Below are 23067 nucleotides of genomic sequence, written 5' to 3'. Positions count from 1 at the left end.
GTCAGCTTTTGGATGGATCACAGGGCTCCCAGTGAAGGCTATTTCTTGAGTCTAGTTGAAGATAGCCCATCAAAGTTAATATAATGAGAAAGAACACATTACAGAGTAGGCGGTTGTGTCCTTTGTAAGAACAAACTTTTATAGCAAGGCATTTCGTGCTTAATTTTGGTTCTGTACTGTATTTCAAAACTCCAAAATGGCTCTAAACTTTTTATTTGGTTGAAACAGAAAACTTAAAGGCGAATTGTGCATCTTTAGGAGGTTATGATCATAGAGCCTGACGGTAACTGGGAAATCATAGCAGTCAATAGTAAAATGATCCAGAGTTACTGCCCAGCATTTTTAAGCTTTGATCAAAACTATACTGAGAGATGGTAGTGTAATGAAAGGGAAGAATGGGTATTGCAAGCATATAAAGAGGTGTCTGTAATGGGAAAGAGAGTCTTTTAATTGGGGCCATTTTATTCTCTAATCCTGAAAATGGCAGAAAACTACTTTCTAGGGCTTTCAGAAGCAAGGATTCTTAAAAAATGACAATATTAAGATTTCAGTTATGGGGAGTGAATTAATTTAGAGTGGAATGGATGACTGCAAAGATAAGGGATAGCCCTTATTATATTAGCCGTGTTTTTTTCTGAAGTCTACCATGTCTAATTACACATTGTCATGAAAAAATAGCAACTGATAAATGAAAACAGGAGGCAGGCCTGTGTGTTTTTCCTGTTGAATTTTATTGCTGCTTCTTCCCGCAAGGCCCCTCAGAAAATGAATGATGTCATGGGGTGGTTTGTAATTTTCAGGTTTTACATGTCCCTCTCATTTGTCTTTTTTTCCCTTCTGCTCAGCCCTAGGACATCATTATTCAATGCTCCAGATGTTTTCTTCTTGAATAATAATGCTATAGAGATACAAGTTCTTCTATCTGCTGCACTTCATTAAGTGGTTTCATTAAAGCATTAATTATATCAGAATGAAAAATATTTGTGAATTTTACTTATTTATATATCATCCATCTAAACTCTCCTTTAGACTAACCATCTGTGCAAGGATCTTGAGGTAGGAAGGAATAAAAATCTGCATACTACATAGCCTCTGTGAAAAAAACAAACAAGGAACTTGCCTTAATTTGGTTTGTGTTACTATAACAAAATACCTGAGACTTGGTCATTTGTAAGGACTAGAAGTCTAGTTGACCATAGCTGTAGAGGCCCAGAAGTGCAAGATTGGCCAGGTTGATGGGAGAGACCGTATCACATAGCAAGAGAGTTCTGTTGGATGAGGACCTTTATTACATTGCAAGAGAGATAGAATAAGACAGGGCCAAGATTGCTTCTATACCAGACCCACTTTTGGAACAATTAACATGATAATAGCATTAGTCTACTCATAAGGACTACACAAGATCTACTGGGCAGACTCTCTGTGTGGACATGGCATTTGTCTGAGTCTCCGTTAAGTGTAGTGATCAGCCTACACTGTCAGATAAAGTTCTGGTATCTATCTAAGATATAAACCCACAATGTGGAGTAGAGCTTTGAGGCTCAGGGCTCTAAGATCAGCTAGACAAAGTGTAAGTTCTAACTTTACCACTTACTGAATGTGTAAACTCTAAGCATCAGTTTTTACATCTGTATTGCTTGAAGAGAGTCAATGAGGAGTGAATTAAAACCTATCTGTAAAGGCTCAGTTAAGGCTACTTATTATTAACCCCAGAGATATAGGGTCAAAGTGAAAATGTAGGCTACTTCCATTTTTCTCAGACTAGATATGAGGAATAAAGTCTAGGTTAATGCATGATTAGGCAATGGTATGAGAACACTGCCTAGGATTTCCTAGAATCCCAAGATACATGTGCTTCTGGCTGCTCCTTCATTTCCTTTTTCCAGAACTTAACTATAAGAATTAGATCTAATAGACTGGAAAAAAGGGGTATTGAGGTAAGTATACAACCCAGCCTATGAGATATTTATTTCTAGGTAAATATAGAATTTAATCTAGACAAAAGGAAGCCAGAAGTTGTAGAGCAATCTTAATCCTTTCTGAGTCCAAGGTAGAGATTCTGGAAATTAATTGTGTTTGAATTTCTAAAGGATAATAGAATAAAGAAAATATAAAACTTACTAAATAAAGGTGGATTGAATTGTGTCTGCCACTCCAGCCCCTATGTTGCAGTTTCAACCTCCAGTAATTAGGAATGTAACTTTAATTGGAAATCAAATTATGGCAGATGTAATTATAGTTATACATCCCTTTATGGGGTTATAATTTTGAAAAATGTGACATTTGATGAGTGTTATATAAACATCATAGAGGATATATGTAAACAAACTATACTTACTAGAGCAATTGCTCTAAGCCACAAACTTTTATGAAATGTTACCATATTAAATACTCCAGGTAGTTGCAGCATTATGGCGAGTACTTGTGTATTAAAGCATAGAAAAAGTGAGTTCAAATACTAGTTGGTAGTAGTTATATCCTTGTGGAACTCATGGCTCATGTATTTTCTGTTCCTGACTAAACCACCTTCACACTGTACCTGACTGCTAAGGTGGGGTAATATTCCAGCATGAACCTCTAATGGTGATTTTAACCCTCTGATTCATAGGAATCTTTTAATCCAATCTAATGGATGTATCCATAAATAAGGAGAAATGGAGAAAGACACTCCTGGGGAGAATGTATGCAAATGCAAACAGAGACATTGGAGTCATAAAGTCATAAGTCATGAAGCCATCATAAGCCAAGGAATGCCAACCACTTCCAGCAAACCACCAGAGGGTAGAGAAAGACATCAACTGCTTTTCCAGCACAGCTCTCAGAATGAACTGACCCCTGGCATTTTGGGCTGACTTTTAATCTCCAGTCTATGAGTCAGTAAGTTTCTGTCACTTTACTTATGTAGTATATGGTACTTTAGGGTATACAAGAAGGCATTTTCTTAGAAATAAAATGTAAAGAACACACACACACACACAGACACACACACACCCCTACCTCAGCAATACAAATAATAAATGTGAAAGAGCCAAAATGAATATAAAACTTTGTGCTAAACAAAGTATCAAAATTTTAAATAAGGACAAGAATAACTGGTTTTATGCATAATGCAAAAGTAATGACAATTACTTTTTAATTTAATTACTGTCTTAATTTAAACTTGTAATAGTTTGTTAAAGAATATTTTCATTTTTATTGAAAGAATAGGATGCTTAAGATAAGTACTTGATTTGCCTAACCCTGGAACTTATCCTAATTCAACACTATGTGCAGAGGCTGTGACCCTTTACCAGCATTGAGCTAAAACCTGTACGGTCCCAAGACTCATCTGTTTCCCACTGGCCCAATAAAGTGAAGGAAGGGTATACGGCCAGGCATTTCTCCTTTTTCTTTTCTTTTCTTTTCTTTTCTTTTCTTTTCTTTTCTTTTCTTTTCTTTTCTTTTCTTTTCTTTTCTTTTCTTCTCTTCTCTTCTCTTCTCTTCTCTTCTCTTCTCTTCTCTTCTCTTCTCTTCTCTTCCCTTCCCTTCCCTTCCCTTCCCTTCCCTTCCCTTCCCTTCCCTTCCCTTCCCTTCCCTTCCCTTCCCTTCCCTTCCCTTCCCTTCCCTTCCCTTCCCTTCCCTTCCCTTCCCTTCCCTTCCCTTCCCTTCCCTTCCCTTCCCTTCCCTTCCCTTCCCTTCCCTTCCCTTCCCTTCCCCTTCCCTTCCTCTTTCTTTCTTTCTTTCTTTCTTTCTTTTCTTTCTTTCTTTCTTTCTTTCTTTCTTTCTTTCTTTCTTTCTTTCTTTCTTCCCTTCTTCCCTTCCCTTCCCTTCCCTTCCCTTCCCTTCCCTTCCCTTCCCTTCCCTTCCCTTCCCTTCCCTTCCCTTCCCTTCCCTTCCCTTCCCTTCCCTTCCCTTCCCTTCCTCTTTCTTTCTTTCTTTCTTTCTTTCTTCTTCCCTTCCCTTCCCTTCCCTTCCCTTCCCTTCCCTTCCCTTCCCTTCCCTTCCCTTCCCTTCCCTTCCCTTCCCTTCCCTTCCCTTCCCTTCCCTTCCCTTCCCTTCCCTTCCCTTCCCTTCCCTTCCCTTCCCTTCCCTTCCCTTCCCTTCCCTTCCCTTCCCTTCCCTTCCCTTCCTCTTTCTTTCTTTCTTTCTTTCTTTCTTTCTTTCTTTCTTTCTTTCTTTCTTTCTTTCTTTCTTTCTTTCTTTTTTTTGGTTTTTCGAGACAGGGTTTCTCTGTGTAGCCCTGGCTGTCCTGGAACTCACTTTGTAGACCAGGCTGGCCTCGAACTCAGAAATCCGCTTGCCTCTGCCTCCCAAGTGCTGGGATTAAAGGTGTGCACCACTACGGCCCGGCTTCTCCTTTTCTTTTATGTTAACTCAGAAGCAAAGATTAATAGGAGACATAACATATATGTACTACAGCCGGGCGTGGTGGCGCACACCTTTAATCCCAGCACTCGGGAGGCAGAGGCAGGCAGATTTCTGAGTTCGAGGCCAGCCTGGTCTACAAAGTGAGTGCCAGGACAGCCAGGGCTACACAGAGAAACCCTGTCTCGAAAAACCAAAAAAAAACAAAACAAAAAAAAAAAACAAACAAAAAAAAACCATATATGTACTAAGATGATATATTTGCTATTATTCTTTCTTTAATTCCAGCATTATCCCTACAATATTTCTTTTGATCCAAAATTATCCCCCTTCTTAACTCCTATCAGTTCCACAATGTCTCTCTTGGAATCCACATTGTGGTGTTTTGTTAGGTTAGTTCTTTTCCTGACTTCATGACTAAAAATGTCTTTACTTTCTTTCTTTTTTAAAAAAAAAGATTTATCCAAAAAAAAAAAAAAAAAAAAAAGCCGGGCAGTGGTGGTGGATGCCTGTAATCCCACAGGCAGATTTCTGAGTTCGAGGCCAGCCTGGTCTACAGAGTGAGTTCCAGGACAGCCAGGGCTATACAGAGAAACCCTGTCTCAAAAAACCAAACAATAAATAAATAAATAAATAAATAAATAAATAATTAAATAAATACATAAATATTTATTATATGTAAATATACTGTAGCTGTCTTCAGACACTCCAGATAAGGGTGTCAGATCTCATTACAGATGGTTGTGAGCCACCATGTGGTTGCTGGGATTTGAACTCAGGACTTTTGGAAGAACAGTCAGTGCTCATAGCAGTTGAGCCATCTCTCCAGCCTATGTCTTTACTTTCTTTTTTTTGTAGAATAAATTCATTGAGATAGACAATTATATCTTAGTAGCTATGTAGAAATTTTGTTAGCAACTTCCTTATTCTCTCTCTCCCTCTCCCTCTCTCCCTCTTTCTCTTTTTCTCTCTCAGTTTTTTGAGACAGGGTTTTTCTGTGTAGCCCTAGTTGTCCTGGAACTCACTTTGTGGACCAGGCTGGCCTTGAACTTAGAAATCTGCCTGCCTCTGCCTCCCAAGTGCTGGGATTAAAAGGCGTGCACCACCACTATCTTTCTTTCTTTCTTTCTTTCTTTCTTTCTTTCTTTCTTTCTTTCTTTCTTTCTTTCTTTCTTTCTTCCCCATTCTTCATAGCTACCCTTGCTCAATATTGCAAAGTATGTATGCTAGAGACTTTATATTTCTTCTAAAAATATAGTTTCAAAAAATTGACTTATTTTATGTATCCACAAAACTCATAAAAATTGCAGACATAATAGTTAGACATAATAGTGCACGCTTAAAATTCCTACAACTGGGGAGATGGAGATAGGCAGATTCCAGAGGCCACTGGATAGTCAGGCCAGCCTAGTCAGTGAGTTTCAGGACCCTGTCTCAAAAACAAGATGGAGAGCAATTGAAAAATACAGCTAATGTTGGCCTATAGCATCCATACACATCTTCACAGGTTTACATGTATACCTATACAAACATAGGCACACAGACAAACTTGTATATATACATATACTCATATACAAAATTAAAATAAAGAAAAAAGAAAGAAAGGAAGAGAGAAAGAGAGAGAGAGAGAGAGAGAAAGAGAGAAAGAGAGAGAAAGAAAGAAAGAAAGAAAGAAAGAAAGAAAGAAAGAAAGAAAGAAAGAAAGAAAGAAAGAAAGAAAGAAAGAAACTCAGAGCCACCCTGGTTGTTGCTATTTTTCTAATTTTATATTGTTGGGGGTGTTGCAGATGGGCCTGGTGCTGTTTGTATTTTGATGCTAATTCTGCTTTCCTGGGAGGAGTTGCAGGACAAGGAGTGAGTCACTTACTCAGGTGACTTCTTGTGAACCATCCCCTAATGAATAAAGGAGCCAATCACTGGGTGAGTAGGAGGGACTTTGGGTTGGATGGAGGAAGAAAGGAAGCAGGAGAGAGTTACGGATTTGTGGACAGGGATAGCGTGAGGACAAGATGTAGCTACGTATGTCTCCTGGTTTCAATGGCAGATACATCAGGATTCACCACCAGAGGATTTAAATTTAATAAGGATTATAAGACTAGGATTTTAGTTGCTGTGTCCAACAATTGAGTTACCTGAGTTACTGTCATTTCTGAACTAAGTTTGTGTTGTGTTTTCTTTCACATGGTGGCTCATCCAGGTTCAAGAGAGAAAGGTACAGCAGCAAAGCATGGGTTTCCCTGAGGTGCACCACAAATGCCGTGGGGGATTTGAAGCACAGGGTTGGCATGGTAGTGACCCTCCAGAGGGAACTTAGTGAGCTGGTTGGAGAGATTGTGGAGTTCTAAGTCAGAGTCTCCATGAGATAAGAACTGGCTGGCAAGACCACCATGACTGAGAGTAGCAGGGTGCAGCAAAGGAACTTGGTGGTTTGTTCTTTTTTTTTTTCTTTTTTTCTTTTATTAGACATTTTCTTTATTTACATTTCAAATGCTATCCCAAAAGTTCCCTATACCCTCTCCCCGCCCTGCTCTCCTACCTACCCACTCCCACTTCTTGACCCTGGAGTTCCCCTGTACTGGGGCATATAAAGTTTGCAAGACCTAAGGGCCTCTCTTCCCAATGATGGCTGACTAGGCCATCTTCTGCTACATATGCAGCTAGAGACATGAGCTCTGGGGGTACTGGTTAGTTCATATTTGTACTTTTTAGTATTTCCTGCAACATAGGAGTATGAAGGTCCTCATAAACAAAGATCTCCATCTGTTCAGCTACAGTATATCCATATACATAAAATAAATAAATAAATCTTAAAAAAAGAAACAACATACTAAAACACTGAATTCAACAAATATCACAATGCAAGAAAAATCACTGGGAAGAAAGAAAGGGAGGAAGGAAGAAAGAAGGAGAAAAGAAAATAACAGAGAGCTGTGAAGCTATGTTCGGAGGGGGCCATTCCCTTTGCCAGATACTCTATAGGGAATAAGATCCCAAAAGAAATGGAGGGACGTGATAAAATCATTTATGTGGAAGAAGAAATTTAGAAAGCAGTTAATGGAGCTGTGTGGAGATATGCCTGATTATTTGTTCTGTGCTTCTGCACCAAGGAGTGTCAGATACTTCCAATTTTCCCATTTTATCCTCACACTGATCTCATCAGCCATTGACTTGACACCTTTGCCTTGTCCATTTCAAGACACTTTCCCCCTCACTAGAAAAACTTGTAGGGCACCCAGTATTCTTGTAAGATATTTTTGTGTATTGAGTGGGTTAATGTTTGAAATATTTTTAGAACAATTCCTAGCTCCTACTAAATACCTAATAGATACTCCAGTTGCTCTTATAATTGCCACTTTTATTTTTCATTTTTATTCTTTGAGAATTTCATGTATTTACAATGAAATCTGATTGTATTCATTCTCCATTTCCCCCAGATCTTCCTTAACATGCCTACTAACTCCCAACTTCAAGTCTCCTTTTTATTGTTTTCTATTTTAAACTCTAAGACCATTTAGTGACACCCATATATGCATGGGCATGGGGCCATCCGCTGAAGCATGGTCAAACTACCAGGGCTGTGCCCCCAAAGAAGAATGTTTCTCCTTCTCCCAGCTGCTATCAACTGCTAGTAACTCCTGGATTTGGGGTCCGCTTGAGTTCCTTTCCTATCTATGCTGGAATTTTGGTGGGCTCAGTTTTGTGCAGGTTACCATAACTGCTATGAGTTCATGAATGTTATACTCAGGTCCTGATGACAGCATTTCTCAGGCTTCCTCTCCATCTTCTGCCTCCTACATTATTTCTGTCTCCTTTGCTGTGATCTTCTCTGAGCCTTGGTGGGAGTAGTGTGGTGATTATGTGTGGGTGGTTAGTAAAAATGTCCCGTTTAGGGCTAAGCATCCATACTCACTTATGTTTTGTACTTTAGACAGTTATGAGGGGCCACATTGACTATTGCACCGCAGACAAGCCCCTCTGACAAGGCTGGGGGCAGCCCACATCTGTGATGTAGATATGACCACTTAGTAGGCAGTTTGGTAACTGAACAGTTTAGAAAAATAACAATATTCGGTTCTACCCTCGATCATATGAGCTCTTCAGCCATGAACTTGTAGGCAGCTTTACAGTATCAGGCAGGAAAATTTTTGTGTAGCATTAACTCCAGCCAGCAGAGTAGTTTGTTGCCCTGTAAAAGTCATGGTAGTATTGCATCAGAGAACACATTTGCCTGGCAGGAAGGTATTTTAACATGTAGGGGCTGATATGGAGCAAGAGGATTTGTGTCGTTCTCTTTGCAGCAAGCTATACAGTAACGTCTGCCACCATGAAAGCTAGCGAGTAGAGAGGAAGTTTATGGATTGCTTTGAGATCCACTTCTCTGTGTTCTGCAGCATGTGGTGTCTTCACAATTACGGTCTTACCAGGAGGTGGATACTAGGAGTAGTGGCAATAGCTTGTATTGTTTTGGAGACCTCAGTGGCTTTTAGATGTATGAAGAAACCTATAGAATCTCATTAGTCAGGAAGCTAAGTTCAAGACACAACTTGGGGGTGGGGAGAATTGAAGCCCTGAGGGCCAGCAGAAAGAATGGAAACAAGCAACCTCTGGAGGTAGTAGGTTGGAGGGACCCTCCAGAATGTACCAGTGACCTGGGAGGTGAGAGACTCTCAGGACTTAAAGGGAGGGACCTTAAATGAAATGCCCTATAGTGGGGAGAGGGAACTTGTAGAACCCATCTCCAGCAGAAAGACAGGGCATCAAGTGAGGAATAGGGTTGCCAGCCCACAGTTAAAACTGACCTATAATTGTTCCTGTCTGAAAGAACTGCAGGGATGGAAATGGAGAGGAGGAAAAGAAGGTCCAACAACAGGCCCAAAAGTGGGATCCAACTCAAGGGAGGTCTCAAGGCCTGAAACTATTACTGAGGCTATGGAGTATTCACAAAAGGGGAACTATCATGACTACCCTCTTTCTCTATTCTCTTTTCTTTTCTTTCTTTTTTGTTTTTTGAGAATTTTGATAACAGGATCAACAGTAAGAAATTTAATGTCCAAATCAGAAAGACACAAGCACCTACCAGGGCGTGGCTCCAAGCACAGGAAAAAAAAAAAAAAAAAAGCAAAGCAAAACCAACAAACAAAACAACAACGAAAATCCAGGGACATCTTGTTAGTTAGGAAGGCTGTTTTCAGGTGTGAGTCTCAGCATTTCTGTGTCTATTTTCTTTTTTTAATTTATTTTTTATAGGTATTTTCCTTGTTTACATTTTCAATGCTATCCCAAAAGTCCCCCATACCCACCCCCACAACCCCCTACCCACCCAATCCACCTTTTAGGCCCTGGGGTTCCCCTGTACTGGGGCATATAAAGTTTGCAAGTCCAATGGGCCTCTCTTTGCAGTGATGGCCGACTAGGCCATCTTTTGATACATGTGCAGCTAGAGACAAGAGCTCCGGGGTACTGGTTAGTTCATATTGTTGTTCCACCTATAGGGTTGCAGTTCCCTTTAGCTCCTTCGGTAATTTCTCTAGCTCCTCCATTGGGGGCCGTGTGATCCATCCAATAGCTGACTGTGATCATCCACTTCTGTGTTTGCTAGGCCCTGGCATAGTCTCACAAGAGACAGCTATATCTGGGTCCTTTCAGCAAAATCTTGCTAGTGTATGCAATGGTGTCAGCGTTTGGAAGCTGATTATGGGATGGACCCTGCATATGGCAATCACTAGATTGTCCATCCTTTCGTCACAGCTCCAAATTTTGTCTCTGTAACTCCTTCCATGGGTGTTTTGTTCCCATTTCTAAGAAGGGGCAAAGTGTCCACACTTTGGTCTTCATTCTTCTTGAATTTCATGCGTTTAGCAAATTGTATCTTATATCTTGGGTATCCTAACTTTCTGGGCTAATATCCACTTATCAGTGAGTACATATTGTACGAGTTCCTTTGTGATTGGGTTACCTCTCTCAGGAGGATGCCCTCCAGGTCCATCCATTTGCCTAGGAATTTCATAAATTCATTTTTTTAATAGCTGAGTAGTACTCCATTGTGTAAATGTACCATAATTTCTGTATCCATGCCTCTGTTGAGGGGCATCTGGGTTCTTTCCAGCTTCTGGCTATTATAAATAAGGCTGCTATGAACATAGTGGAGCATGTGTACTTCTTACCGGTTGGGACATCTTCTGGATATATGCCCAGGAGAGGTATTGCGGGATCCTCCGGTAGTACTATATCCATTTTTCTAAGGAACCGCCAGACTGATTTCCAGAGTGGTTGTACAAGCTTGCAATCCCACCAACAATGGAGGAGTGTTCCTCTTTCTCCACATCCTCGCCAGGATCTGCCGTCACCTGAATTTTTGATCTTAGCCATTCTGACTGGAGTGAAGTGGAATCTCAGGGTTGTTTTGATTTGCATTTCCCTGATGATTAAGGATGTTGAACATTTTTTCAGGTGCTTCTCTGCCATTCGGTATTCCTCAGGTGAGAATTCTTTGTTCAGCTCTGAGCCCCATTTTTAAATGGGGTTATTTGATTTTCTGGAGTCTACCTTCTTGAGTTCTTTATATATATTGGATATTAGTCCCCTATCCGATTTGGGATAGGTAAAGATCCTTTCCCAATTTGTTGGTGGCCTTTTTGTCTTATTGACGGTGTCTTTTGCTTTGCAGAAGCTTTGCAATTTTATAAGGTCCCATTTATCGATTCTCGATCTTACAGCACAAGCCATTGCTGTTCTATTCAGGAATTTTTCCCCTGTACCCATATCTTCGAGGCTTTTCCCTACTTTCTCCTCTATAAGTTTCAGTGTCTCTGGTTTTATGTGGAGTTCCTTAATCCACTTAGATTTGACCTTAGTACAAGGAGATAGAAATGGATCAATTCGCATTTTTCTACATGATAACCGCCACTTGTGCCAGCACCATTTGTTGAAAATGCTGTCTTTTTTCCACTGGATGGTTTTAGCTCCCTTGTCAAAGATCAAGTGACTATAGGTGTGTGGGTTCATCTCTGGGTCTTCAATTTTGTTCCATTGGTCTACTTGTCTGTCACTATACCAATACCATGCAGTTTTTATCACAATTGCTCTGTAGTACAACTTTAGGTCCTGCATGGTGATTCCACCAGAGGTTCTTTTATCCTTGTGAAGAGTTTTTGCTATCCTAGGTTTTTTGTTACTCCAGATGAATCTGCTGATTGCACTTTCTAATTCGTTGACAAATTGAGTTGGAATTTTGATGGGGATTGCATTGAATCTGTAGATTTCTTTTGGCAAGATAGCCATTTTTACAATGTTGATCCTGCCAATCCATGAGCATGGGAGATCTTTCCATCTTCTGAGATCTTCTTTAATTTCTTTCTTCAGAGACTTGAAGTTCTTATCATACAGATCTTTCACTTCCTTAGTTAGAGTCACGCCAAGGTATTTTATATTATTTGTGACTATTGAGAAGGGTGTTGTTTCCCTAATTTCTTTCTCAGCCTGTTTATCCTTTGTATAGAGAAAGGCCATTGACTTGTTTGAGTTAATTTTATATCCAGCTACATCATTGAAGCTGTTTATCAGGCTTAGGAGTTCTCTGGTGGAATGTTTAGGGTCACTTATATATACTATCATATCATCTGCAAAAAATGATATTTTGACTTCTTCCTTTCCAATTTGTATCCCCTTGATCTCCTTTTGTTGTCTAATTGCTCTGGCTAGGACTCAAGTACAATGGTGAATAGGTAGGGCGAGAGTGGACAGCCCTGTCTAGTCCCTGATTTTAGTGGGATTGCTTCCAGCTTCTCACCATTTACTTTGATGTTGGCTACTCGTTTGCTGTAGATTGCTTTTATCATGTTTAGGTATGGGCCTTGAATTCCTGATCTTTCCAAGACTTTTATCACGAATGGGTGTTGGATTTTGTCAAATGCTTTCTCAGCATCTAAGGAGATGATCATGTGGTTTTTGTCTTTGAGTTTGTTTATATACTGGATTATGTTGATGGATTTCTGTATATTGAACCATCCTTGCATCCCTGGGATGAATCCTACTTGGTCAGGATGGATGATTGTTTTGATGTGTTCTTGGATTCGGTTAGCAAGAACTTTATTGAGGATTTTTGCATCAATATTCATAAGGGAAATTAGTCTGAAGTTCTCTAGCTTTGTTGGGTCATTTTGTGGATTAGGTATCAGAGTAAATGTGGCTTCATAGAATGAGTTGGGTAGAGTACCTTCCATTTCTATTTTGTGGAATAGTTTGTGAAGAACTCAATTAGGTCTTCTTTGAAGGTCTGATAGAACTCTGCACTAAACCCATCTGGTCGTGGGCTTTTTTTGGTTGGGAGACTATTAATGACTGCTTCTATTTCTTTAGGGGATATAGGACTGTTTAGATCATTAACCTGATCTTGATTTAGCTTTGGTACCTGGTATCTGTCTAGAAACTTGTCCATTTCATCCAGGTTTTCCAGTTTTGTTGAGTATAGCCTTTTGTAGAAGGATCTGATGGTGTTTTGGATTTCTTCAGGATCAGTTGTTATGTTTCCCTTTTCATTTCTGATTTTGTTAATTGGGATGCTTTCCCGGTGCCCTCTAGTGAATCTGGCTAAGGGTTTATCTATCTTGTTGATTTTCTCAAAGAACCAGCTCCTCCTTTGGTTGATTCTTTGAATAGTTCTTCTTGTTTCCACTTGGTTGATTTCACCCCTGAGTGTGATTATTTCCTGCCTTCTACTCCTCTTGGGTGAATTTGCTTCCTTTTGTTCTAGAGCTTTTAGGTGTGTTGTCAAGCTGCTAATGTGTGCTCTCTCTAGTTTCTTTTTGGAGGCACTCAGACCTATGAGTTTTCCTCTTAGGAATGCTTTCATTGTGTCCCATAAATTTGGGTATGTTGTGCCTTCATTTTCATTAAACTCCAAAAAGTCCTTAATTTCTTTCTTTATTCCTTCCTTGACCAAGTTATCATTGAGAAGAATGTTGTTCAGTTTCCACGTGAATGTTGGCTTTCTATTAGTTATTTTGTTATTGAAGATCAACCTTAGTCCATGGTGATCTGATAGGATGCATGGGACAATTTCAATATTTTTGTATCTGTTGAGGCCTGTTTTGTGACCAATTATGTGGTCAATTTTGGAGAAGGTACCATGGGGTTCTGAGAACAAGGTATATCCTTTTGTTTTAGGATAAAATGTTCTGTAGATATCTCTTAAGTCCATTTGTTTCATCACTTCTGTTAGTTTCACTGTGTCCCTGTTTAGTTTCTGTTTCCAAGATCTGTCCATTGGTGAAAGTGGTGTGTTGAAGTCTCCTACTATTATTGTGTGAGGTGCAATGTGTGCTTTGAGCTTTACTAAAGTATCTTTAATGAATGTGGCTGCCCTTGTATTTGGAGCATATATATTCAGAATTGAGAGTTCCTCTTGGAGGATTTTACCTTTGATGAATATGAAGTGCCCCTCCTTGTCTTTTTTGATTATTTTGGGTTGGAAGTCGATTTTGTTAGATATTAAAATGGCTACTCCTGCTTGTTTCTTCATACCATTTGCTTGGAAAATTGTTTTCCAGTCTTTCATTCTGAGGTAGTGTCTATCTTTTTCTCTGAGATGAGTTTCCTGTAAGCAGCAAAATGTTGGGTCTTGTTTGTGTAGCCAGTTTGTTAGTCTATGTATTTTTATTGGGGAGTTGAGTCCATTGATATTAAGAGATATTAAGGAAAAGTAATTGTTGTTTCCTGTTATTTTTGTTGTTAAAGTTGGCATTCTGTTTTTGTGGCTGTCTTCTTTAGGTTTGTTGAGGGATTACCTTCTTGGTTTTTTTAGGGCGGGGTTCCCGTCCTTGTATTGGTTTTTTTTTTTTTTTTTCTGTTATTATCCTTTGAAGGGCTGGATTTGTGGAGAGATAATGTGTGAATTTTGTTTTGTCGTGGAATACTTTGGTTTCTCCACCTATGGTAATTGAGAGTTTGGCTGGGTATAGTAGCCTGGGCTGGCATTTGTGTTCTCTTAGTGTCTGTATAACATCTGTCCAGGCTCTTCTGGCTTTCATAGTCTCTGGTGAAAAACCTGGTGTAATTCTGATAGGCTTGCCTTTATATGTTACTTGACCTTTTTTCCCTTACTGCTTTTAGTATTCTATCTTTATTTAGTGCATTTGTTGTTCTGATTATTATGTGTCGGGAGGAATTTCTTTTCTGGTCCAGTCTATTTGGAATTCTGTAGGCTTCTTGTATGTTCATGGGCATCTCTTTCTTTAGATTTGGGAAGTTTTCTTCAATAATTTTGTTGAAGATGTTTGCTGGTCCTTTGAGTTGAAAATCTTCATTCTCATCCACTCCTATTATCCGTAGGTTTGGTCTTCTCATTGTGTCCTGGATTTCCTGGATGTTTTGAGTTAGGATCTTTTTGCATTTTCCATTTTCTTTGATTGTTGTGCCGATGTTCTCTATGGAATCTTCTGCACCTGAGATTCTCTCTTCCATCTCTTGTATTCTGTTGCGGATGCTCGCATCTATGGTTCCAGATTTCTTTCCTAGGGTTTCTATCTCCAGCGTTGCCTCACTTTGGTTTTTCTTTATTGTGTCTACTTCCCTTTTTAGGTCTTGGATGGTTTTATTCAATTCCATCACCTGTTTGGTCTGGTTTTCCTGCAATTCTTTAAGGGATTTTTGTGTTTCCTCTTTAATGTCTTCGACTTGTTTAGCAGTGTTCTCCTGTATTTCTTTAAGTGAGTTATTTAAGTCCTTCTTGATGTCCTCTACTATCATCATGAGATATGCTTTTAAATCCAGGTCTAGCTTTTCAGGTGTGTTGGGGTGCCCTGGACTGGGTGAAGTGGGAGTGCTGGGTTCTGATGATGGTGAGTGGTCCTGGTTTCTGTTAGTAAGATTCTTAGGTTTTCCTTTCGCCATCTGGTAATCTCTTGAGTTAGTTGTTATAGTTGTCTCTGTTTACAGATTGTTCCTCTGGTGATTTTGTTACCCTCTATGAGCAGACCTGGGAGACTAGCTCTCTCCTCTGAGTTTCAGTGGTCAGAGCAGTCTCTGCAGGCAAGGTCTCCTCTTTCAGGGAAGGTGCACAGTTATCTGGTGTTTGGACCTTCTCCTGGCCGAAGATGAAGGCCCAAAACAGGATCTTTCCCAGAAGCTGTGTTGCTTTGGCCTGTCACAGAAGCCGTTGTTTCAGTAGTCCACACTCTCACCTGTGTAGACTACTTTCCGTGGAGTCCCAGAACCAAGGTGGCTCCTGTGGAACCTGAGGCAGAAGCCTCTTAGGCCGGGCGGACACCTGTGCTCTGACCAGGAAGGTGGCCGGTTGTCTGGAGCCGAAAATGGCGCCGCCTCTATTCTCTTTTCATACTTCTTTTATGTATATGTTAAGGCTTCCAGTTTAGTGTTTTTATCGGGTTCCTGGGTATGAGAATGAGTGGATCTCCGTTTCTTGTGCCTTCTCTTGGGCTCTTTTCCTTCTGTTTGTTTGCCTTTGTCCCATTCAGAAGTAGTAGTTTTTATTTTATTTTATTTTAATTATCCCTTAGAATTACATTTGCTTTCTAATGAGAGACAAAGAGGAAGTAGATACAGAAGGGAGGGAAAGAGGGAAGGAACTGGAAGTAGAGGAGGGGAAACCATAATCAGGATATAGAATGTAAGAAAAGAATCTATAATAAAAAAATTAAATGGTTGTACAGTACCCCCCATATATGGGTTATTAAAATTTGCAGCATCGTGCATGGGCTTTACATTTTAGAAGAACTTCATCCACTTCTTTTTTCTTCTGTCTACAGAGCTGGAGTTCTTACTCTTGTCTCCCTCTACTTGAAGGCAGAAGACAGACCCTTTGACCTCTTCTCAAGCAGTGCCAACAGAACTTGGGGAAAAGTATATTCAATAACATTTGCGAGAAATAAGTTATGAGGTTCCTTTTCAGAATTATGGAAGCAAGGAAAATGGCAACACTAATGTAGCAGGGGATGAGGAGGAAAGCATGTCAAAACTGTTTGAGAGAAGGAAGGGAACACATGAAGACAGAGCCTGTCCTTGACCTCATCTACAAAGCAACAGGTTGGGAGGCAACTCTCTTCAATGTAGGGAAAAGGTAGGTGGGAGGGAGGGAGGGAGGGAGGGAGGGAGGGAGGGAGGGAGGGAGGGAGGGAAGGAACAGGATGGGAGAAGGCAAACACTGTAGCTTCAGCTAACCCTATGATCCCCATATTTTCTGTGATGAATGAGTTTTATACAAACTATAGAGTTTTTAAAAAGCAATTAAACCAACCACAGGGGTCTAGTGTACATATATTTTGTTAGAGAACAGACAAAATGAGATAGATGGAGAGAGAAGATGGACTGTTCAGCATCTAGGGAAGACCCCTGAGAACAGCAGGGAAGAACAGTAGGGTCACCACATCACCCTCCCCCAGTAGCTTAGTACAGGTTTATTTCACATGTACATGTTGACGAGTTTGCATCATTTAGAAGAGTTGAAGAGTTTACTTTTGGTTTAAACCAAGTTTTCTTGGGTTTCAGGCATTTGTAATCAGGAAGATTGCTATCTCTATAACTTGAGAAAATAATGCTTTTTCTTTCCACTATTAAATGTGAAGAGATTTCCAAGAAATTGAAAACCTGAAAAAGTCATTTAATTTCTCTGACTTCATAGGGCAAAACCACAGGTAATGAACGACAGGGTATTATTAAAATAAGAACGTGAATCATGATTTCGGCATTGGAGCTAATGAAGGAAGTTAGTATTTACATAATTATAAAGCTCAAATGGAGGGTCTCCTGTTCTCCCTAGAAAGAGAATGCACTGATCATACTGAGTTTAAGCATTCTTGGAAGATGACAATTACTTTTATTATATAACAGAAAGTTGGTATTTGTTTTTATGCCCCAGTCTCTTTGTTTTTGACACTATATTTTTTATTAGATATTTTCTTCACTGACATTTCAAATGCTATCCTCAAAGCCCCCTATACTCCCCCTCTGCCCTGCTCCCCAACCCACCCACTCCCGCTTCCTGGCCCTGGCATTCCCCTGTACTGGGGCATATGATTGTCACAGGACCAAGGGGCCTCTCTTCCCATTGATGGCTGACTAGGCCATCCTCTGCTACATATACAACTAGAGACACAGCTCTACGGGGTACTGGTTAGTTCATATTGTTGTTCCTCCTAAGGGTTGCTGACCCCTTGAGCTCCATGGGTACTTTCTCTAGCTCCTTTAGGGGCCCTATGTTCCATCCAATTGATGACTGTGAGCATTCACTTCTGTATTTTCCAGTCACTGGCATAGCCTCACACGAGATAGCTATATCAGGATCCTGTCAGCAAAATCTTGCTGGCATATGCAATAATGTCAGTGTTTGGGATGGATCCCCAGGTGAGGCAGTCTCTGGATGGTCCTTTCTTCCATCTCAGCTCTGAACTTTGTCTCTGTAACTCCTTCCATGGGTATTTTGCTCCCCATTCTAAAAGGAATAAAGTATCCACACTTTGGTCTTCCTTCTTCTTGAGTTTCATGTGTTTTTCAAATTGTATCTTAGATATTCTAAGTTTCTGGGCTGATATCTGCTTATCAGTGAGTGCATATCATGTGTGTTCTTTTGTGATTGGGTTACCTCACATGAGATGCTCAGCTGCTTCTTTGAATCCATGAATGGGAAGCTGTTAGGAGCAGATATGTCTCAACAATGAGTGAATAAATGACATTAAATGCCACATCCTGTGGATTTCTGACATTCTTGAAAACTATTGATGTAAAGTGATCTGGATTCTTGTCCATTAACTACTCTCAGCTGTCTCTAATCAAAATATCTTGAAAATACCCTAATAATAAACTCAGAGCCATGACTTTGCTATCTGGCCCTTAACTCGAAAGTTTAATCATCTCAGATCAGTTTGTAATGGTGTTTATAGAAGGACTGGATCCAAGTCTTGTAATTTTAAAATTTTTATATCTATTGAAGAAATTTATTCCAGTGAAAACCTTGATTCTGCATCAAAATAAATTCTGTACCAAAATAGAAATTATGACTTCAACTTAGTAACTGTTGTAAAGATTTCTACCAAATGAGACTATGGCTACACAATTAATTTTAGCTATTTCCTTCCTGTTCAAATTATGGCCATTTCAAAATTTCCCAGAAAGAAAAGTTAGAATAACCACCTCTAGACGCCCAATGCAGGGAACTGGGGCAATGACTTCATAACTACTTCCAGCTGAATATGGGCATTGAGATATCTTGGAGGAGGGGGAAGGGTAGGGAAAATGGTGGAGTTGGTTAAAATGGCCACACCAACTTGTGTTTTAGTCTCTGATATCTGTGTCTTGACTAGATTTGGATGAAAGTCCCTGAGATCAGAAGTTCAAGCAGGTCAGTTCAGCATGACTGGTGATGAGACTCACCAAGGCTATATAGCCTATAATATACAAATCTTAAAACAAAATTTTAGTATCATCAAGATAATTTTTTTTGTTTGATTCTCTGGAATCTAGTTCTCAGTGGGTCTCCCTCTGTCATATCTGATCCGTGTCACTCTGGAAGGTGGATAGATACTAATCTCCTTCTCTAAGAACACAAAGACAAAACCTTTCTCCCAAATCAGCAGGTCCTTGAGTCAGTGACCAGAAAAACCTTTAGCTTGACCTCTCTTCTAGAGGAATAATGTAACCTCAAAACTCAAAATCACAACACCCATTTTGAAAATTAAAACAATTCAAAACAAATGAAGTAAACTAAAATAGTGTACAAGCCTATTCTTAGGCTTTTTCTATTCCATCATGCCAGGAAATTAACCCAAAATTTTCGTGGAGTCCACGTTCAAAGAATATGAGTTTTCTGGTGACTTTAATAAACCGTCTATCTGTTATGCTCTCTACCTGGAGCCACAGACTTCGATTAATACATGTTCATAGAAGGCAATTATCACTGCTCTTTATTTGGAGCCACAGACATTGATCAATACCTGCTCACAGCAGGCAATTATCACTGCTCTTTATTTGGAGCCACAGACTTCTATCAGTACCTGTTCATAGCAGGCAATTATCACTGCTCTCTATTTGGAGTCAGTGACTGATTTTCCTTATCTTAGTTCTGAACTGTGGGCAAAATTCTTCACATGATTTGGATAAAATCTCTCTATAAATCTATCCTGAACGCAAATAATCCCAACTTTATAAATTCACAGTTCAATCAATATTTGCCCCCAAGAAGTAGGCAGCTTCCATTCTCTGGTTCTTTGACCCAGAGCAGCCATCTTCTTTCTTTTCACAGCAGGGGACCTCAGAGCCCTCTTTCTTTGTTTCAAGGTTCCTGTGCTTGAGTGATGTGACTTGACTCCATTCTGCTCACCAAAACTCCAAATTTCTAACTAAGTTTCTAACTATAGGCTAAGAATCTTAAATTTCTAGTGGATTCTTGTCTGCTATGTTGGATGTCCTCTGAAATATTAAAAAAGCAATCCATGCTATGCCAGCAGGCATGGGAGGTCTGTCCAGCCTGGCCTGTTATCATCTCATGGAGACTCTCTGACTCAGAGCTCCTAAATCTTTCCATCTAGCTTGCTAAGTTCCCACTGGTGAGTCACTACCATGCCAGCCCCAGGGTGCACTTCTTGCAAACCTATGCTTTACCACCATACCTTTCTCTCTAGAACCCAGTTGATTCACCCTGTGAAGAAAAACAGCACACAAACTTAGTTCAGAATCAACAGGTAACTCAATTGTTGGGAGCAGCAACTACTAGCATCCTAGTTTTGTAAGCTATACTAAATATAACTTCTCTGGTGCAAATCCTGGCAGATTCGCCATCTAAACTGGGGGCCTCTTGTTAGCTACATTAGCTACATTTTGACCTCTACCTGTCTCTTGTCCACCAGCAAGACCTTTTCCTGAAATTATTTCTTTATTGAAAGAGTTTGTAATTCTATGGTCATTGCAAAGCAATTATAGTTTCTGTTTCTATCACTGTTGCTTGTTTTGAATGGAGTCATAGAATATGTTCTCTATGTGTGTGAGTAGCTTGCTAGTCTTCAACATTATTCAGTGAGTATGTAGTATGCTTTACAAGCTCATGTTTGCATGTTGCTAGGCTGCATTCCAATGTATTACTATAGACGCAACATCTTCTGATGAATGTGGCTGGTTTTATAATTTTGGCTCTTGTCTTAAAGCTTCTTTGTACATTCTTTGAAAGTCATTTTGTAGGCGTATGCTTGCAATTCATTTGCATGATTTCCCAGGAGAGGATTGCTGTGCCATAGTGCAAATGTTCATAAGAAACTGTCATTTTTTTTTTTTTTTGTGGTTGTACTAGCTTACTTCCTGTAGCACAGTCTGAACGGTCCTGTTTATATTGTCATCTTAGCAGGAGTAAATGTTTTCTCATGGGCGGTCACTTAATGATTCGGCATGTGTACACCCTAAATGACGATCAAACCAGGTACTTAGTATTTCCATCTCCCTGCCCTGTCATTGTGTCTGAGGCTTTCTTTACCTCCCTTCTTCTAGTTCTTAACAAAACGTCTACGTTATTATAAACTGTGTTCACATTACTGGGCTGTAGAACACCAGAGCTCATCCTATTCAACTAAATTTCCCTTCAATTTCCACCTCTTCTTATTTATCCTCTCCCATTTCTAGACTCTGCTCATTGTATTGTACTCTTTTCTTCATTGAAATCAACTCGTTTAGGTTCCACATGTGAGTGAGAATATGCAGTATTTGTTGCTTTGTGCCTGCCTTATTTCACTTGATATAATGCTGTCCTTTCTATCATTTTGCCTTTTATATGATTCCATTGAATAACTGGTGGCACACTGTCCATTCATCCACCAACAGATACCTAGGTTGATTCTGACTTTTGGCTGTTGTGAATAGGTACAATGATAAACCTGTACTCCTGTGCAATAGTCACAGGAGTACAGATGTATCATTGAATGCTGGTTCACATCTGTTAAACATAGAAGCAGGATTGGTGGATAATATGATAGATCTATTACATTTCTTGAGGAATTTGCATACTGTTATTTGCAATGGTTGTACAAGTTTGCACACTTACCCACAGTTATTAGTAGGTTTTTACATCCTCTTCTCTATACCTTCATCAGTATTTGTTATGCTTTTCATTGTTTTTGTTTTTGTTTTTGTTCTTAATTGAAGGGCTTTTGAGTATGATTGGACCTTTCTCAGCCCTCTTGTGCTTGACACAGGATCGTGAAGTGTTGAACATTTAATGGTCACCAAAGATCAACCTGAGACAGCTATCTGTTCTCTCATTGGCTCTAATGGGTATATGCAGAGTACATTAAGAGACATTGTTGAGGTTTGGTCTGTTGCCACTTAGGGGTGGTAGAAGCCCTCCTTTGTCTATCTGCAATTCCAGTTTTGTAAGCTATTAACCTTGACCCTTAGCTTCTCTCCAACTTGGCAGATGTCTTAATTGTAATGCTAAATTCTGTACTTGAAGGTCTAGGCCTATGAGAGAATTCTCACATTTACAGGCTTTTGTTGTGTAAACCTTGTTCTTTGATTTAAAACTACTGGTTAAATAAAATTGCCTACAGCCAATTACTGGAGAGATTAGAGGTAGGTGGGTTTTGAGACTGAATAAGAGAGAGGAGTGAGGAGAGACCAGGAGAGGTCAGAGGAGAACCAAGAGGTGGAGAGAGGAGAAAATGCCATGGGGTAGGAATCTTAAAATTGTGGCCATGAGTGCTGGCTAATTGGAGTTCAGAGTAGCCTAGATAAATATAGTAAGTAATAACTTGGGGTTATCAATAGGAAAGTAGATTTTAATTGCATAGAGGATAGATATCTGCTCAGATTTAGTTCCGATAAAAGCTTACTGTAAATAATAAAAGTTGTCTGTTTTTTATCTGTGTGTTGAATGGTCAAAGGCAGAATTAAAGTCCCTGATTGAGATTAAATATATTCTACAACAGACATTAAGGAAAAATAAGAAATAAAGAAAAAAAAGAGGGAGAGAAATTCCTAATGGTGGAAGGCATTCTCAAGGGAAGGAGAACCCCCTGAACTCCTTTATATAGTGATTTTTATAAGACCTTGGCAGAAACTGGAAAGGCCTGAGGTATTCTATATTTAGATTGGTTAATCATCTGGGCTATCATGGGCTGAACAAATGGAGGGACCACATGCATGTCCACCTGGCCCAACCAGGGAGCAGTCCTTTGCTGTTCATGTGCAGCCTACTCACTTAGGGGTGGTAGAAGCCCTCCTTTGTCTATCTGCAATTTCAGTTTTGTAAGCTATTAACCTTGACCCTTAGCTGTTAGTCACTGGGCCAACATTACTACTCTCCAACTTGGCAGATGTCTCAAGTAATGTTAATTATATTGACCTCTCTTTGTTCTCCCACTAAATAAAAGTCTAGTAACTTTACAATGGCAGAGAGTTAGCTGTATTACAGAAGCCAAGGTACAGCTATGGTCTTTCATGGTAACCTCATATTCAGCTCTTTGTCTATGGGGAGGTCTGAGTTGGTTTCTTAGGCAGAAGCTTCTTGTTTGAAGCTATTCTTACTTATAATTCAGTCTGCTATAACTCACTGCATTAGAAGCAAAGCTTTATGAAAGGACCTTGAATATGTCCCTCAAAGGCTTCAGAGGGAAATGATGGCCTGCTGTAGCTAAGCTTGAGCTCTGTCCTCCCTTTCATCTATTTAGCTCAGTTTTCTCCTATGCAGCTACATGCCATCTTCCTCCAGGCCTCAGATCTCACTGTTTC

The 23067-nt window shown here is 39.8% G+C and overlaps 1 long non-coding RNA gene across 1 annotated transcript in view; it reads left to right on the top strand.

Annotated features, from left to right (window-relative positions):
• Positions 1-908: 908 nt before the first annotated feature.
• Positions 909-23067, top strand: part of LOC147004969 (uncharacterized) — a 38129-nt gene continuing 15970 nt past the window's right edge. Inside the window, exons 1-4 of the long non-coding RNA XR_015046823.1 lie at positions 909-1056; positions 2609-2877; positions 6132-6264; positions 16110-16420. This is a non-coding gene — a long non-coding RNA (uncharacterized LOC147004969). The remainder of the gene's footprint in view (positions 1057-2608; positions 2878-6131; positions 6265-16109; positions 16421-23067) is intronic.

Source organism: Mus caroli, unplaced genomic scaffold (genome assembly GCF_978045245.1).
Source record: "Mus caroli unplaced genomic scaffold, Mus_caroli_1 scaffold_4, whole genome shotgun sequence".
Classification (NCBI taxonomy): Eukaryota; Metazoa; Chordata; class Mammalia; order Rodentia; family Muridae; genus Mus; species Mus caroli.
Note: the sequence above shows the minus strand (reverse complement) of the source record. Positions and strands in the feature narration are given on the sequence as shown.